The sequence below is a fragment of the Siphateles boraxobius genome, unplaced genomic scaffold (assembly GCF_051911475.1).
Source record: "Siphateles boraxobius isolate OS27281-9 unplaced genomic scaffold, OSU_SipBor_1 8, whole genome shotgun sequence".
NCBI lineage: Eukaryota > Metazoa > Chordata > Actinopteri > Cypriniformes > Leuciscidae > Siphateles > Siphateles boraxobius.
This window is the reverse complement of record NW_027509208.1, coordinates 21900774-21906884: the sequence shown is the minus strand read 5'-3', so window position 1 is coordinate 21906884 and position 6111 is coordinate 21900774.

Here is a 6111-nt window from a genome sequence, read left to right as displayed (position 1 = left end):
AAATGAATAACTTTAGAATTAGAAATTAATTTTTAAAAGGAAATAAAAACAAAAAACAAACAGCTAGGCAGATATGAATGTCTGTGTGTGCACACGTGCATGCGTGTGTGTGTGTGTGTGTGTGTGTGTGTGTGTGTGTGTGTGTGTGTGTGTGTGTGTGTGTGTGTGTGTGTGTGTGTGTGTGTGTGTGTGTGTAATCATGCTAATTCCACATAGTTTTTTTCTCTAATGCCAGGCCTTCATTTATGTGTGAACATTTTTAGATTCATGCTGGAATAATTGATTTTATTTCCCAATTTCTATAAAAATGCTCTCTTTTGCTGTCACACCTGTTTGTTTGTTTCTTTGTGTGTCTCTCTGTGTGTACGTTATGTGTGTGTAGTCATGTTATTTTCATATTGCATTTGTGGTCTCATACCATACCTTCATTTGTGTGTGAAAATTTTTACATTTATGCAGAAATTATTGATTTTATTTACCAATTTCTATAAAAATGCTCTCTATTGTAGTCACACCTCTCTCTATCTGTGTGTGTATTTGTGTCTGTGTGTGTGTGGGCGCACATATGTGTGTGATAATGTTCATTCCACATTGTATTAGTGATCTAGAACCAGGCCTTCATTTATGTGTGAGAATTTTCAGATTTATGCTGGAATTATTGATTTTATTTGCCAATTTAAATAAAAATGCTTTCTATTGGAGTCATAGGTTTATGTGTGTTTGTGTGCGTGTACACGTGTGCGTGCAAGTGATCATGTTACAGTAATTCCACATTGCATTTGTGCTCTAGTACCAAGACTTCATTGCAGTATGGAAATTTTCTGATTTATTCTGGATTTATTGATTTATTTTGACAAATGAAAAATAAAAAAACAAATTTGTTTTTGATTTTCCCATTCATTTCAATGTGGGGTCATATTGACCCCAAAGGCACACCTACACACCTTTAGAAAAATGTTATGCAACTGAGATGAAGGGAACCATGTTTATTTACTACGAAAAAGTCGATTGGGGTCATATAGACCCCAAGAGACATAGTAGGGTTAACCTAAATCCCATTAAACCTAAACTCATTACCTAAACTCATTACTTCAGACTTATGTGCCATCCAGAAACTTGTGCTCTGCTAGCGAATTTCGTCTTGTGGTACCATCTCAAAGAGGCACAACATCTCTTTCTCAGACCTTTACCATGACTGTTCCCTGTTTCAGTAGCCACTTTCAAGAAACTGCTGAAGATGTATCTTTTTCGGCAGCACTTGAAATCGCCTGAAATCGCATACTTTCTTGACGTAGGCCTACTTTTTTTTATATAAGAAATTACTAATGGGTACTTTTTGTCCTACTCTTATGAGAACTGTGAATTCAGACATACTTCTTTTGTCACATACTGTTTTTCGCCTACTATAAGGAAGTATGCGATTTTCCAATGTTTTTACAACTTCACAAAGTTGTATTTAGGTACTGCTGCATAACATTTTAAAAATGCACCCAAATGTAAAAATTATGTAGGCCTAAACAGAATAATTGAAACAGTCCTTTTATAAAAATTGTGAAAATAATAAGCTGATGTAGGCCGTTTTTTTTAGTTGTTAAAAAAAACAAGATGGAGGGAGATGCCTCAAGAACAATGTGCATTTTAACTTGTAATGTATTTAGATAGACTATACATTTTGTATTTGCAGGATGATAATGCATCAGCCAATGTGTTAGGAAATAAATAGACACATTTAATAATTTAATTTTTATAGCACACAATGTAAAATTATTCAAAGTATACCGGAATGACTTTTGATATAGGCTAATCCTATACATACAGTATCTATCAAAAGTTTGGAAACATTTTTTTAATGTTTTTGAAATAGGTCTCCTAGTCTCCTATGTCTCCAAGTCTCCTATGCTCACCAAGGCTGCATTCATTTAAATTAAAAATACAGTAAAAACTGTAATATTGTGAAATATTATTACAATATTAAAGAACTGTTCTAAAAACAATTCTGTCATGTAAACAAAACAATGCGCTGAAACTTGTTGCATTATAAACTGCTTTACAAAACGCTCCAGTTACTAACGTAACCTCGGTTCCCTGAGATAACAGGAAAGAGCATGCTGAAACACGCTTTGGGGGAAACTCAATTTCAGCTCGACAAAATGGGCGGAGCCGACTGCCTATAGGCAATCTTTAGACTTAGAAGAGTCAGAGTCGACTCGCGTTAAACTGTGTAGCATGGCAGGTTACGCAATTCAACGCAATTTCTGTTATCTCAGGGAACCGAGGTTACGTTAGTAAATTAATTTAACAAAAAAGGTATCGTTCACGAACGGTATCGAAGTCAATGTATCATATCAAAAATGCATCAAATTTTTAAACGATGCCTAGCCCCATTTATAAAACCTAGTGAAGGTAGGATCTGTGATTCAGAAACATGGCTTTTCCTATGATTTTTATGCTGATGACACGCGACTCTACGTCTCATTCCAGCCTGACGATCCGACGGTCGCTGCCCATATCAGCCTGCCTGACAGACATTTCTGGCTGAATGAAGGACCATCACCTTCAACTAAACTTTGCGAAGACAGAGCTACTTGTGGTCCCGACCAACTCAACACTTCTTCACAACTTCTCCATTAAGCTAGGCTCATCATCCATAACTCCGTCAAGGTCAGCTAGGAACCTTGGTGTTGTAATTGATGATCAGTTGAAATTCACAGACCGCATTGCTAGAACTGCCCGGTCCTGCATTTGCCTTGCACAACATTAGGAGGATCAGGACCTTCCTTACAGAGCATGCTACACAACTCCTTGTCCAAGCACTTGTTATATCCAGACTGGACTATTGTAATGCTCTCCTGGCTGGTCTTCCAGCTTGCTCTGTCAAACCTCTACAATTGATCCAGACTGCTGCAGCCAGAGTGGTCTTTAATGAGCCGAAGAGAACACACGTCAATCCTCTCCTCACTAATTGCACTGGTTGCCAGTTGCCGCTCGCATTAAATTCAAGGCACTGACGTTTGCCTACAGAACAACCACTGGCACTGCTCCCTCTTACCTAAACTCATTACTTCAGACTTATGTGCCATCCAAAAACTTGCGCTCTGCTAGCAAATGTCGTCTTGTGGTACCATCTCAAATAGACACACAATCTCTTTCTCAGACCTTTACCATGACTGTTCCCTGTTTGTGGAATGTTCTGCCTAACTCAACCAGAGCTTCTGAGTCAGTAGCCACTTTCAAGAAACTGCTGAAGACGTATCTTCTTCGGCAGCAATGGAGTCAGTAATACTAACAATTTCTCTTCTATTCTGGCATTTAAAAAAAAAACTGCGCTGAATTTAAATGAGAGGGGTCATAGCACTTACGTATTGTTGTCCTACTGTTAGTTTAACTGCTTCTATTGTTCTCATTTGTAAGTCGCTTTGGATAAAAGCATCTGCTAAATGAATAAATGTGACCCTGGATCACAAAACCAGTCTTAAGTAGCACGGGTATATTTGTGGGAATAGCCAACAATACATTGTATGGGTCAAAATGATCAAATTTTCTTTTATGCCAAAAATCATTAGGATATTAAGTAAAGATCATGTTCCATGAAGATATTTTGTAAATTTCCTACCATAAATGTATAAAACATTTATTTTTGTGAGTGAATCCAGCACAATCGCGAACATAAATGGACAACTTTAAAGGCGATTTTCTCAATGTTTAAATTTTTCTGCACCCTCAGATTCCATATTTTCAAATAGTTGTATCTCGGCCAAATATTGTCCTATCCTAACAAACCATACATCAATGGAAAGCCTATTTATTGTATTTGATGTATAAAGTATTTGATGTATAAATGTCAATTTCAAAAAAATTACCCATAAGACTGGTTTTGTCATCCAGGGTCACAAATGTAAATGTAAATGTAGACAGCGAAGACCAAGCCCAGGAGGAGGCCAATCCCCCTTGTGGAGTGGGCCCTCACTCCAATGGGGCATTCAGAGCCCACTGAAGCATCAGCCAAGGCTGTATCATCAACTATCCAGCGGGGTAATCTCTGCTTTGCAACTGGCAGCCCTTTAAAGTGGCTTCTGAAGCACACAAATAGCTGCTCTGATTGCCGAAACAGGCCCACATTTGAGCAAAGTTGATAACTGCCCCCAGGAAAGCCACTCGTCTGCTTGGAGACAGGACACTCTTGGCTGAATTGATTCTGAGCCCAAGATGCTCCAGATGACTAAGGAGCAGTGACCTGTGAGCACAGAGCTTGTGCTCCGACCGAGCCAACACTAGCCAGTCGTCGAGGTAGTTCTAGACAGGGATTCCCGCCTGCCTCAGAGTGGAAAGAGCCGCATCCATGCACTTGGTAAAAGTGCGTGGGGCCAGAGACAGCCCGAATGGAATGAACGGTCGGTAACGATGGGCTATTTGGATATGAGAGATCCACCGACAAGAACCAATCCTCTGGGCAGACCTGCGCTAGGAGCTGCTTCAAAGTCAACAACCTGAATGGTCGTCTCATTAATGCGCGATTCAGGAGCCTGAGGTCGAGGATAGGCCTGAGCCCACCATCTTTCTTTAAAATGAGGAAATATCTGCTGTAGAACCCTGACTCGCTGTTCACTGGAGGGACCGCCTCTATGGCGCCCTTCGCTGGCAGACACTGTGTACTTCGGAGTGGAGAACGTGAGCTCCGTTGTCCTGAAACAAAGTTTGAACTTTACCCCTGAAGTGGGAAGGCCTGCGAGCAAATTGAAACAAGTAGCCTCGTATTATATTCTGAAGAAGCCAGCATGACACGCCCGCGATAGCTTCCCACGCCTGAAGCCGGACGGCAAGGGGTCTGAGCTTTTTGGGCGTCAGTTCGCTGTGCGAGGACAGGGAACTGATGACCTTGTTGTTTTGAAGAGGAAAAGTGCTCTTTATAGCCAGTGGGTCCACTATCAAAGCAGTAGTTTGCTTGAGCACATAAAGTGTGGGTGGGACGGGCCCGTGCTATCACAGTGTCGGCAGTGTGAACAGTGCCTCCAACGCCAGAAGCTGAATGGTGGGTTGGAAGGCAGACTCAAGATTTCTTTGAAGGGGTCCGGCCTCGGCGGGACCTAACCCTCTCCTCTTCTGCGGCTCCCTGTAGCTCAGGGACCAGCATTATCTTGGGAAAGGGGTAGCACTTGGTTGGTTGAGGTCGTTGTCGGAGCTCAGGCTCTGGCTTGGACTGAGGCTGAGCGGAGAACAGGGTAGGCTTTGTGGGCTGTTGAGTTGGTGGGGCCTTCTGGCGACTTGAAACAAGCCACCGAGCGTATGGGCAGGAAGTGGCGCATGGCTTATGATGACTTTTGCGCTGCCGTGAAGCAATACGCAAAGCCATCTACAGGTCCGAACAGGGTCTGGGTCCGAACAGGCCGGTGGGAGTCACTGGGGAGTCGAGGAAGGTCGTCTGAGGTGGTTCTGCAGGGCTTAGATGGATAAACCACCTTGGCTTTCCATCCCAGAGTGGTGGGTGGACAGAGGTGCGTAGCAACGGCCTCTTCAAGAAGAGGGAGCTTCTCATAGCCAGGCAGAAGAGTGGATGCGAGCCGAGTAGGCGGTGCACCCCGAGTTCATCATGAACTTCCAAGAAGAATAGTGCAGGTCTCTGGCGGGGGGCTCGCAGGTGGCTCCCTGGCAGGAATCACTCATCCAGGCGGCTGTGGGCGGGCTCTTCTGGCAGACCACTCCAAGCCGAGCTCTTCAACTGCCTTCATCCAACATCCATGCTGGGTTGTGCACCGCCGGAATCACTGGGCGGAAGGGAGCCAGAGTCTTCCACGGAGCACAACCATTCTTCTGCGTCAGAAGCCATCAGTGACATGGAGTCATCAGCGGCCTCCTCCTCAAATCCATCAAAGTAGACCATACCGCTCACTCCAGACAAGGGGTGCAGATCCTCCTGGGAGAAGAGCAATGAGAGCAGTCTTTTCCGGTGAGCGCTGCCTCAGCATGAACTAAGTCCAGGCAAGGAACACACTCACTGTGCTCGTCTCAGTCGTGGTTCGGCATATTGTATTAAACGCCGCCGAAATTTGCTCAATTAGGCGTGAAATTTGCTCTTCTTCTTTCAATTGTTGCCAGATGGCCGCAGGGGAGAAG